The sequence below is a fragment of the Chiloscyllium punctatum genome, chromosome 18, assembly GCF_047496795.1.
Source record: "Chiloscyllium punctatum isolate Juve2018m chromosome 18, sChiPun1.3, whole genome shotgun sequence".
Classification (NCBI taxonomy): Eukaryota; Metazoa; Chordata; class Chondrichthyes; order Orectolobiformes; family Hemiscylliidae; genus Chiloscyllium; species Chiloscyllium punctatum.
In genome coordinates this window covers 50,568,298-50,580,310 of record NC_092756.1, presented here as the reverse complement: position 1 = coordinate 50,580,310, position 12,013 = coordinate 50,568,298, and the positions used below count along the sequence as shown (strand labels likewise).

Genomic DNA, 12,013 nt, shown 5'->3' with positions numbered 1-12,013 from the left:
GGTGGGATTCGAACCCACGCCTCTGTCGAGACTGGAGCCTTAATCCAGCGCCTTAGACCGCTCTCCCACACTACCAACACGCCCACGACTCCATTTTCTTCCACTTCCAATTGTGTTCCTGCATAACAACAGATGTAAACTCACGTGAAAAGGGTTCCATGATCCCTCTCCGACTCGCACAGCTGCTGGGATGTGCCCGTCTACAATATCAATTTCTCAGCAGTTAACGATAGCCCATCAATCCAGACAAAAATCACTGGTAAACTGAGTCTATCTTCTCAGACTCGATTCAGCGACAGATGTATCTGTGAGTGCGTGAGAATATATGATCGGTTATGATTGGGTCAAATTACCATGAGCTACTTGACATTACTGCAATTTCGATTCTTGCTTTGCTCAATGATTTCACCCATTGCTCGAAACAGGACAACGTTCACGTTTACACGGAACATGAAACACACCGGACTACAGGGGAAATGCACAAAGCTGAGCAGGCCGTGTCCCAAATCATACCGTGCAGCATAGTTTCAGTCACTGTGTCTGTTTTGCAGAATAAGGTTCCCAAAGAATGTTCCACCCTAAAACCGGAGGTAGCATTACAATCCGAGAAGGACAGATTACATTGTGAGGAAGGTCTGACCTCGGGGCCGGTTCGAGATGCCACTTTCCTTGCCTTTTACCTAACCGTGCAATTTGCTGCAGATTGCACCTGGACATGAGCCTCATGGATACCAACTGAGTTGGAAACCTGTGTGGGAATCGATGAGAAAAAGCGACTCAATAAAGTTTAACAAGTTCCATGGTGCTTTTTAGAAATGCAGTTTCTCTTCACCTCAATCCAAAAGGCAGTTTCCGAACATAGTAACAGAAGTCAAAAGGTAATTACCTCACCCCACCCCCACTCCGGAAGAGGTGCTAACTGCCCTTGATTGCTTTTTGTTCACGATGTGAAGAGCTCTCACGCCTGAGTCACCGTCACGTCTCTGGTTGCTGAGTGAATCACAACGAAGGACTTTCTCCAGAGCTGCAACTGCCTCACTTCCCCACTCGCCCTCCCCGTTTACATTTTCCTGCTCGTCAGTGATTTAATGAAAACCAAATGGATGCGATGTCATTCTGTAGCCTCTCTGTCGATTCCTCCGTTTCCGTTCCAACCTGGCTTAGATCTCGGGGCGCACCTTAATACTAGCGACGCTATGAAAGCACAGGTCCAGAGGTTCCTCTGAGAGTGGAATTTCTTTCATTGCTGTTGCTGATTGAATGAGCCACTAACGTGCGAACTGCTCCAAAACATGATTCAGGAACTCTGGTGCCAATTCTCACACGTTGAATAACGACAGACACCTTCCAAATGAGGTCTTTCAGAGACGACTTTGGGATACATTTGACAGACAGACTAGTTGAGGAATCCGTGGTGCACTGTGACACCAGCACATCAGCTTCTTCCCTGTCTTTGAACCGGGCCGCCTGCGCAAGGAATGCGAATGCGGTAATGCTTTTCGTGGAAGGATCAGAAGGGGGTAACTACACTCTCAAACAGAATGGCATATGATCAGAACCAGGTCGGAGAAAAACTTTACAATGCTTTTGCACAGTAATTAAACGGAGCGGTATTGCATTGCACTACGAGCGACGATTTATTCGAGCAAACTCGAAGGCAGGTTTGCACAAGGGAAAGCAGGCAAAAAAGCTCCGTTCTAGTCGATGTCAAAGGCTGCAGTTGAAGAGCAAAGCAGTTTCTGCCCAGTTTCGTTTTTGCGGAGCTTACCGTCGCAGTCTGTGGCAAAATCTTTTCGTCTGTTCGACTGCTCACGGGAAAGGTAGCATTGTGAAACACTGCAGAAACGAACGACTTCCTTACTTTTGCTCCGACTGACCATACTCCGTGAAAATTTCCCAGATTCTCAGTTGAGGATTTTTGCAGCTGGAAGTTACCTCAGAAACCCTGTTAATTCGTAATGTATTGAGCGAATCGCAAAACAGAAAGCATTTAACACGGAACACAAACAAAACGGGAAAACCAAATGCATTTTCAGACACAGCGAGCATGAATGCTAAATGTGAGACAGTCAGGGGGCATGAGCCATAACGTAATCACACAACTAACAACAGGGCAATTCCAAACTACTCTTTCAAACATACTGGAGCCTGAGTGCACCACCACTTCCCAGACAATGCTGCAAAGAGACAAAAAAAGAACATAATAAGAATGGGCCATAAAAAGTGAATTTCACCAATCACAGTCTCGATTAGATTACCTTTCCCTTCCGATGACTCCAGGACTGAAATGAAGGAAGTGGGAGAAATTCAATAACATATGACATCGAAATACATTGGAACGATTTTCTCATTGGCCAGAAAACCAAATAACGACGAGTCGAGTCACCGTAGGACTCTGTTTCGCAACAACGATGAAATAGCAGTCTCCATTCGGTTCCAGTAAAAGCTCAACTTGCCTGGAACAGAAAGCAACAGTAGAGCCGCTGGCGATTTTCCGCGCGGGAGGCGAACACGATCATGACAGCACAGACACTTTGGAAAATTCTGCACTTTCCAACACCACAATCAATTCCCCGGGAAGCAAACTCATTTTGCTTCTGTTTTAAACAGAAATGCCGCAGGGGATCGAAACAGCATTTAAACTAGCTGCTCCGCAGAAATGGCAGCGGTGGGATTCGAACCCACGCCTCTGTCGAGACTGGAGCCTTAATCCAGCGCCTTAGACCGCTCGGCCACACTACCAACACGCCCACGACTCCATTTTCTTGCACTTCCAATTGTGTTCCTGCATAACAACAGATGTAAACTCACGTGAAAAGGGTTCCATGATCCCTCTCCGACTCGCACAGCTGCTGGGATGTGCCCGTCTACAATATCAATTTCTCAGCAGTTAACGATAGCCCATCAATCCAGACAAAAATCACTGGTAAACTGAGTCTATCTTCTCAGACTCGATTCAGCGACAGATGTATCTGTGAGTGCGTGAGAATATATGATCGGTTATGATTGGGTCAAATTACCATGAGCTACTTGACATTACTGCAATTTCGATTCTTGCTTTGCTCAATGATTTCACCCATTGCTCGAAACAGGACAACTTTCACGTTTACACGGAACATGAAACACACCGGACTACAGGGGAAATGCACAAAGCTGAGCAGGCCGTGCCCCAAATCATACCGTGCAGCATAGTTTCAGTCACTGTGTCTGTTTTGCAGAATAAGGTTCCCAAAGAATGTTCCACCCTAAAACCGGAGGTAGCATTACAATCCGAGAAGGACAGATTACATTGTGAGGAAGGTCTGACCTCGGGGCCGGTTCGAGATGCCACTTTCCTTGCCTTTTACCTAACCGTGCAATTTGCTGCAGATTGCACCTGGACATGAGCCTCATGGATACCAACTGAGTTGGAAACCTGTGTGGGAATCGATGAGAAAAAGCGACTCAATAAAGTTTAACAAGTTCCATGGTGCTTTTTAGAAATGCAGTTTCTCTTCACCTCAATCCAAAAGGCAGTTTCCGAACATAGTAACAGAAGTCAAAAGGTAATTACCTCACCCCACCCCCACTCCGGAAGAGGTGCTAACTGCCCTTGATTGCTTTTTGTTCACGATGTGAAGAGCTCTCACGCCTGAGTCACCGTCACGTCTCTGTTTGCTGAGTGAATCACAACGAAGGACTTTCTCCAGAGCTGCAACTGCCTCACTTCCCCACTCGCCCTCCCCGTTTACATTTTCCTGCTCGTCAGTGATTTAATGAAAACCAAATGGATGCGATGTCATTCTGTAGCATCTCTGTCGATTCCTCCGTTTCCGTTCCAACCTGGCTTAGATCTCGGGGCGCACCTTAATACTAGCGACGCTATGAAAGCACAGGTCCAGAGGTTCCTCTGAGAGTGGAATTTCTTTCATTGCTGTTGCTGATTGAATGAGCCACTAACGTGCGAACTGCTCCAAAACATGATTCAGGACCTCTGGTGCCAATTCTCACACGTTGAATAACGACAGACACCTTCCAAATGAGGTCTTTCAGAGACGACTTTGGGATACATTTGACAGACAGACTAGTTGAGGAATCCGTGGTGCACTGTGACACCAGCACATCAGCTTCTTCCCTGTCTTTGAACAGGGCCGCCTGCGCAAGGAATGCGAATGCGGTAATGCTTTTCGTGGAAGGATCAGAAGGGGGTAACTACACTCTCAAACAGAATGGCATATGATCAGAACCAGGTTGGAGAAAAACGTTACAATGCTTTTGCACAGTAATTAAACGGAGCGGCATTGCATTGCACTACGAGCGACGATTTATTCGAGCAAACTCGAAGGCAGGTTTGCACATGGGAAAGCAGGCAAAAAAGCTCCGTTCTTGTCGATGTCAAAGGCTGCAGTTGAAGAGCAAAGCAGTTTCTGCCCAGTTTCGAACTGGGGACCTTTCGCGTGTAAGGCGAACGTGATGACCACTACACTACAGAAACAAGCCTCGGTCGTCCTCGCTGCAGCTCAGTGGCATCCAGCACTGAAAGTTGAAGCCATTCGACCTTTCACCTTTCTGTTTCCGTTAGCTCGTTGTTTAATGGGACTTGTTTAATTTTGGCTATGTGGTGAGCATGGACGAGATACACCGAAGTATCTGTTTCCACGCGGTGTACCCCAATAACGTTGTGTCGCTTACACCTGCTTTAAAGAATTACGTTTTTGCGGAGCTTACCGTCGCAGTCTGTGGCAAAATCTTTTCGTCTGTTCGACTGCTCACGGGAAAGGTAGCATTGTGAAACACTGCAGAAACGAACGACTTCCTTACTTTTGCTCCGACTGACCATACTCCGTGAAAATTTCCCAGATTCTCAGTTGAGGATTTTTGCAGCTGGAAGTTACCTCAGAAACCCTGTTAATTCGTAATGTATTGAGCGAATCGCAAAACAGAAAGCATTTAACACCGAACACAAACAAAACGGGAAAACCAAATGCATTTTCAGACACAGCGAGCATGAATGCTAAATGTGAGACAGTCAGGGGGCATGAGCCATAACGTAATCACACAACTAACAACAGGGCAATTCCAAACTACTCTTTCAAACATACTGGAGCCTGAGTGCACCACCACTTCCCAGACAATGCTGCAAAGAGACAAAAAAAGAACATAATAAGAATGGGCCATAAAAAGTGAATTTCACCAATCACAGTCTCGATTAGATTACCTTTCCCTTCCGATGACTCCAGGACTGAAATGAAGGAAGTGGGAGAAATTCAATAACATATGACATCGAAATACATTGGAACGATTTTCTCATTGGCCAGAAAACCAAATAACAACGAGTCGAGTCACCGTAGGACTCTGTTTCGCAACAACGATGAAATAGCAGTCTCCATTCGGTTCCAGTAAAAGCTCAACTTGCCTGGAACAGAAAGCAACAGTAGAGCCGCTGGCGATTTTCCGCGCGGGAGGCGAACACGATCATGACAGCACAGACACTTTGGAAAATTCGGCACTTACCAACACCACAATCAATTCCCCGGGAAGCAAACTCATTTTGCTTCTGTTTTAAACAGAAATGCCGCAGGGGATCGAAACAGCATTTAAACCAGCTGCTCCGCAGAAACGGCAGCGGTGGGATTGGAACCCACGCCTCAGTCGAGACTGGAGCCTTAATCCAGCGCCTTAGACCGCTCGGCCACACTACCAACACGCCCACGACTCCATTTTCTTGCACTTCCAATTGTGTTCCTGCATAACAACAGATGTAAACTCACGTGAAAAGGGTTCCATGATCCCTCTCCGACTCGCACAGCTGCTGGGATGTGCCCGTCTACAATATCAATTTCTCAGCAGTTAACGATAGCCCATCAATCCAGACAAAAATCACTGGTAAACTGAGTCTATCTTCTCAGACTCGCTTCAGCTACAGATGTATCTGTGAGTGCGTGAGAATATATGATCGGTTATGATTGGGTCAAATTACCATGAGCTACTTGACATTACTGCAATTTCGATTCTTGCTTTGCTCAATGATTTCACCCATTGCTCGAAACAGGACAACGTTCACGTTTACACGGAACATGAAACACACCGGACTACAGGGGAAATGCACAAAGCTGAGCAGGCCGTGCCCCAAATCATACCGTGCAGCATAGTTTCAGTCACTGTGTCTGTTTTGCAGAATAAGGTTCCCAAAGAATGTTCCACCCTAAAACCGGAGGTAGCATTACAATCCGAGAAGGACAGATTACATTGTGAGGAAGGTCTGACCTCGGGGCCGGTTCGAGATGCCACTTTCCTTGCCTTTTACCTAACCGTGCAATTTGCTGCAGATTGCACCTGGACATGAGCCTCATGGATACCAACTGAGTTGGAAACCTGTGTGGGAATCGATGAGAAAAAGCGACTCAATAAAGTTTAACAAGTTCCATGGTGCTTTTTAGAAATGCAGTTTCTCTTCACCTCAATCCAAAAGGCAGTTTCCGAACATAGTAACAGAAGTCAAAAGGTAATTACCTCACCCCACCCCCACTCCGGAAGAGGTGCTAACTGCCCTTGATTGCTTTTTGTTCACGATGTGAAGAGCTCTCACGCCTGAGTCACCGTCACGTCTCTGGTTGCTGAGTGAATCACAACGAAGGACTTTCTCCAGAGCTGCAACTGCCTCACTTCCCCACTCGCCCTCCCCGTTTACATTTTCCTGCTCGTCAGTGATTTAATGAAAACCAAATGGATGCGATGTCATTCTGTAGCCTCTCTGTCGATTCCTCCGTTTCCGTTCCAACCTGGCTTAGATCTCGGGGCGCACCTTAATACTAGCGACGCTATGAAAGCACAGGTCCAGAGGTTCCTCTGAGAGTGGAATTTCTTTCATTGCTGTTGCTGATTGAATGAGCCACTAACGTGCGAACTGCTCCAAAACATGATTCAGGAACTCTGGTGCCAATTCTCACACGTTGAATAACGACAGACACCTTCCAAATGAGGTCTTTCAGAGACGACTTTGGGATACATTTGACAGACAAACTAGTTGAGGAATCCGTGGTGCACTGTGACACCAGCACATCAGCTTCTTCCCTGTCTTTGAACCGGGCCGCCTGCGCAAGGAATGCGAATGCGGTAATGCTTTTCGTGGAAGGATCAGAAGGGGGTAACTACACTCTCAAACAGAATGGCATATGATCAGAACCAGGTCGGAGAAAAACTTTACAATGCTTTTGCACAGTAATTAAACGGAGCGGTATTGCATTGCACTACGAGCGACGATTTATTCGAGCAAACTCGAAGGCAGGTTTGCACAAGGGAAAGCAGGCAAAAAAGCTCCGTTCTAGTCGATGTCAAAGGCTGCAGTTGAAGAGCAAAGCAGTTTCTGCCCAGTTTCGTTTTTGCGGAGCTTACCGTCGCAGTCTGTGGCAAAATCTTTTCGTCTGTTCGACTGCTCACGGGAAAGGTAGCATTGTGAAACACTGCAGAAACGAACGACTTCCTTACTTTTGCTCCGACTGACCATACTCCGTGAAAATTTCCCAGATTCTCAGTTGAGGATTTTTGCAGCTGGAAGTTACCTCAGAAACCCTGTTAATTCGTAATGTATTGAGCGAATCGCAAAACAGAAAGCATTTAACACGGAACACAAACAAAACGGGAAAACCAAATGCATTTTCAGACACAGCGAGCATGAATGCTAAATGTGAGACAGTCAGGGGGCATGAGCCATAACGTAATCACACAACTAACAACAGGGCAATTCCAAACTACTCTTTCAAACATACTGGAGCCTGAGTGCACCACCACTTCCCAGACAATGCTGCAAAGAGACAAAAAAAGAACATAATAAGAATGGGCCATAAAAAGTGAATTTCACCAATCACAGTCTCGATTAGATTACCTTTCCCTTCCGATGACTCCAGGACTGAAATGAAGGAAGTGGGAGAAATTCAATAACATATGACATCGAAATACATTGGAACGATTTTCTCATTGGCCAGAAAACCAAATAACGACGAGTCGAGTCACCGTAGGACTCTGTTTCGCAACAACGATGAAATAGCAGTCTCCATTCGGTTCCAGTAAAAGCTCAACTTGCCTGGAACAGAAAGCAACAGTAGAGCCGCTGGCGATTTTCCGCGCGGGAGGCGAACACGATCATGACAGCACAGACCCTTTGGAAAATTCGGCACTTACCAACAGCACAATCAATTCCCCGGGAAGCAAACTCATTTTGCTTCTGTTTTAAACAGAAATGCCGCAGGGGATCGAAACAGCATTTAAACTAGCTGCTCCGCAGAAATGGCAGCGGTGGGATTCGAACCCACGCCTCTGTCGAGACTGGAGCCTTAATCCAGCGCCTTAGACCGCTCGGCCACACTACCAACACGCCCACGACTCCATTTTCTTCCACTTCCAATTGTGTTCCTGCATAACAACAGATGTAAACTCACGTGAAAAGGGTTCCATGATCCCTCTCCGACTCGCACAGCTGCTGGGATGTGCCCGTCTACAATATCAATTTCTCAGCAGTTAACGATAGCCCATCAATCCAGACAAAAATCACTGGTAAACTGAGTCTATCTTCTCAGACTCGATTCAGCGACAGATGTATCTGTGAGTGCGTGAGAATATATGATCGGTTATGATTGGGTCAAATTACCATGAGCTACTTGACATTACTGCAATTTCGATTCTTGCTTTGCTCAATGATTTCACCCATTGCTCGAAACAGGACAACGTTCACGTTTACACGGAACATGAAACACACCGGACTACAGGGGAAATGCACAAAGCTGAGCAGGCCGTGTCCCAAATCATACCGTGCAGCATAGTTTCAGTCACTGTGTCTGTTTTGCAGAATAAGGTTCCCAAAGAATGTTCCACCCTAAAACCGGAGGTAGCATTACAATCCGAGAAGGACAGATTACATTGTGAGGAAGGTCTGACCTCGGGGCCGGTTCGAGATGCCACTTTCCTTGCCTTTTACCTAACCGTGCAATTTGCTGCAGATTGCACCTGGACATGAGCCTCATGGATACCAACTGAGTTGGAAACCTGTGTGGGAATCGATGAGAAAAAGCGACTCAATAAAGTTTAACAAGTTCCATGGTGCTTTTTAGAAATGCAGTTTCTCTTCACCTCAATCCAAAAGGCAGTTTCCGAACATAGTAACAGAAGTCAAAAGGTAATTACCTCACCCCACCCCCACTCCGGAAGAGGTGCTAACTGCCCTTGATTGCTTTTTGTTCACGATGTGAAGAGCTCTCACGCCTGAGTCACCGTCACGTCTCTGGTTGCTGAGTGAATCACAACGAAGGACTTTCTCCAGAGCTGCAACTGCCTCACTTCCCCACTCGCCCTCCCCGTTTACATTTTCCTGCTCGTCAGTGATTTAATGAAAACCAAATGGATGCGATGTCATTCTGTAGCCTCTCTGTCGATTCCTCCGTTTCCGTTCCAACCTGGCTTAGATCTCGGGGCGCACCTTAATACTAGCGACGCTATGAAAGCACAGGTCCAGAGGTTCCTCTGAGAGTGGAATTTCTTTCATTGCTGTTGCTGATTGAATGAGCCACTAACGTGCGAACTGCTCCAAAACATGATTCAGGAACTCTGGTGCCAATTCTCACACGTTGAATAACGACAGACACCTTCCAAATGAGGTCTTTCAGAGACGACTTTGGGATACATTTGACAGACAGACTAGTTGAGGAATCCGTGGTGCACTGTGACACCAGCACATCAGCTTCTTCCCTGTCTTTGAACCGGGCCGCCTGCGCAAGGAATGCGAATGCGGTAATGCTTTTCGTGGAAGGATCAGAAGGGGGTAACTACACTCTCAAACAGAATGGCATATGATCAGAACCAGGTCGGAGAAAAACTTTACAATGCTTTTGCACAGTAATTAAACGGAGCGGTATTGCATTGCACTACGAGCGACGATTTATTCGAGCAAACTCGAAGGCAGGTTTGCACAAGGGAAAGCAGGCAAAAAAGCTCCGTTCTAGTCGATGTCAAAGGCTGCAGTTGAAGAGCAAAGCAGTTTCTGCCCAGTTTCGTTTTTGCGGAGCTTACCGTCGCAGTCTGTGGCAAAATCTTTTCGTCTGTTCGACTGCTCACGGGAAAGGTAGCATTGTGAAACACTGCAGAAACGAACGACTTCCTTACTTTTGCTCCGACTGACCATACTCCGTGAAAATTTCCCAGATTCTCAGTTGAGGATTTTTGCAGCTGGAAGTTACCTCAGAAACCCTGTTAATTCGTAATGTATTGAGCGAATCGCAAAACAGAAAGCATTTAACACGGAACACAAACAAAACGGGAAAACCAAATGCATTTTCAGACACAGCGAGCATGAATGCTAAATGTGAGACAGTCAGGGGGCATGAGCCATAACGTAATCACACAACTAACAACAGGGCAATTCCAAACTACTCTTTCAAACATACTGGAGCCTGAGTGCACCACCACTTCCCAGACAATGCTGCAAAGAGACAAAAAAAGAACATAATAAGAATGGGCCATAAAAAGTGAATTTCACCAATCACAGTCTCGATTAGATTACCTTTCCCTTCCGATGACTCCAGGACTGAAATGAAGGAAGTGGGAGAAATTCAATAACATATGACATCGAAATACATTGGAACGATTTTCTCATTGGCCAGAAAACCAAATAACGACGAGTCGAGTCACCGTAGGACTCTGTTTCGCAACAACGATGAAATAGCAGTCTCCATTCGGTTCCAGTAAAAGCTCAACTTGCCTGGAACAGAAAGCAACAGTAGAGCCGCTGGCGATTTTCCGCGCGGGAGGCGAACACGATCATGACAGCACAGACACTTTGGAAAATTCTGCACTTTCCAACACCACAATCAATTCCCCGGGAAGCAAACTCATTTTGCTTCTGTTTTAAACAGAAATGCCGCAGGGGATCGAAACAGCATTTAAACTAGCTGCTCCGCAGAAATGGCAGCGGTGGGATTGGAACCCACGCCTCTGTCGAGACTGGAGCCTTAATCCAGCGCCTTAGACCGCTCGGCCACACTACCAACACGCCCAGGACTCCATTTTCTTGCACTTCCAATTGTGTTCCTGCATAACAACAGATGTAAACTCACGTGAAAAGGGTTCCATGATCCCTCTCCGACTCGCACAGCTGCTGGGATGTGCCCGTCTACAATATCAATTTCTCAGCAGTTAACGATAGCCCATCAATCCAGACAAAAATCACTGGTAAACTGAGTCTATCTTCTCAGACTCGATTCAGCGACAGATGTATCTGTGAGTGCGTGAGAATATATGATCGGTTATGATTGGGTCAAATTACCATGAGCTACTTGACATTACTGCAATTTCGATTCTTGCTTTGCTCAATGATTTCACCCATTGCTCGAAACAGGACAACTTTCACGTTTACACGGAACATGAAACACACCGGACTACAGGGGAAATGCACAAAGCTGAGCAGGCCGTGCCCCAAATCATACCGTGCAGCATAGTTTCAGTCACTGTGTCTGTTTTGCAGAATAAGGTTCCCAAAGAATGTTCCACCCTAAAACCGGAGGTAGCATTACAATCCGAGAAGGACAGATTACATTGTGAGGAAGGTCTGACCTCGGGGCCGGTTCGAGATGCCACTTTCCTTGCCTTTTACCTAACCGTGCAATTTGCTGCAGATTGCACCTGGACATGAGCCTCATGGATACCAACTGAGTTGGAAACCTGTGTGGGAATCGATGAGAAAAAGCGACTCAATAAAGTTTAACAAGTTCCATGGTGCTTTTTAGAAATGCAGTTTCTCTTCACCTCAATCCAAAAGGCAGTTTCCGAACATAGTAACAGAAGTCAAAAGGTAATTACCTCACCCCACCCCCACTCCGGAAGAGGTGCTAACTGCCCTTGATTGCTTTTTGTTCACGATGTGAAGAGCTCTCACGCCTGAGTCACCGTCACGTCTCTGGTTGCTGAGTGAATCACAACGAAGGACTTTCTCCAGAGCTGCAACTGCCTCACTTCCCCACTCGCCCTCCCCGTTTACATTTTCCTG

General features: G+C 46.4%; 3 non-coding genes across 3 annotated transcripts; all 3 read right to left on the bottom strand.

The window, feature by feature from the left end:
- Positions 1 to 2,660: 2,660 nt before the first annotated feature.
- trnal-aag (transfer RNA leucine (anticodon AAG)) lies at positions 2,661 to 2,742 on the bottom strand. The gene has a single exon. It is a non-coding gene; the product is annotated as a tRNA-Leu (tRNA).
- Positions 2,743 to 4,401: 1,659 nt separating this feature from the next.
- Positions 4,402 to 4,474, bottom strand: trnav-uac (transfer RNA valine (anticodon UAC)). Its single transcript has one exon. It is a non-coding gene; the product is annotated as a tRNA-Val (tRNA).
- Positions 4,475 to 8,266: 3,792 nt separating this feature from the next.
- trnal-aag (transfer RNA leucine (anticodon AAG)) lies at positions 8,267 to 8,348 on the bottom strand. Its single transcript has one exon. It is a non-coding gene; the product is annotated as a tRNA-Leu (tRNA).
- Between the last annotated feature and the right edge of the window lie 3,665 nt (positions 8,349 to 12,013).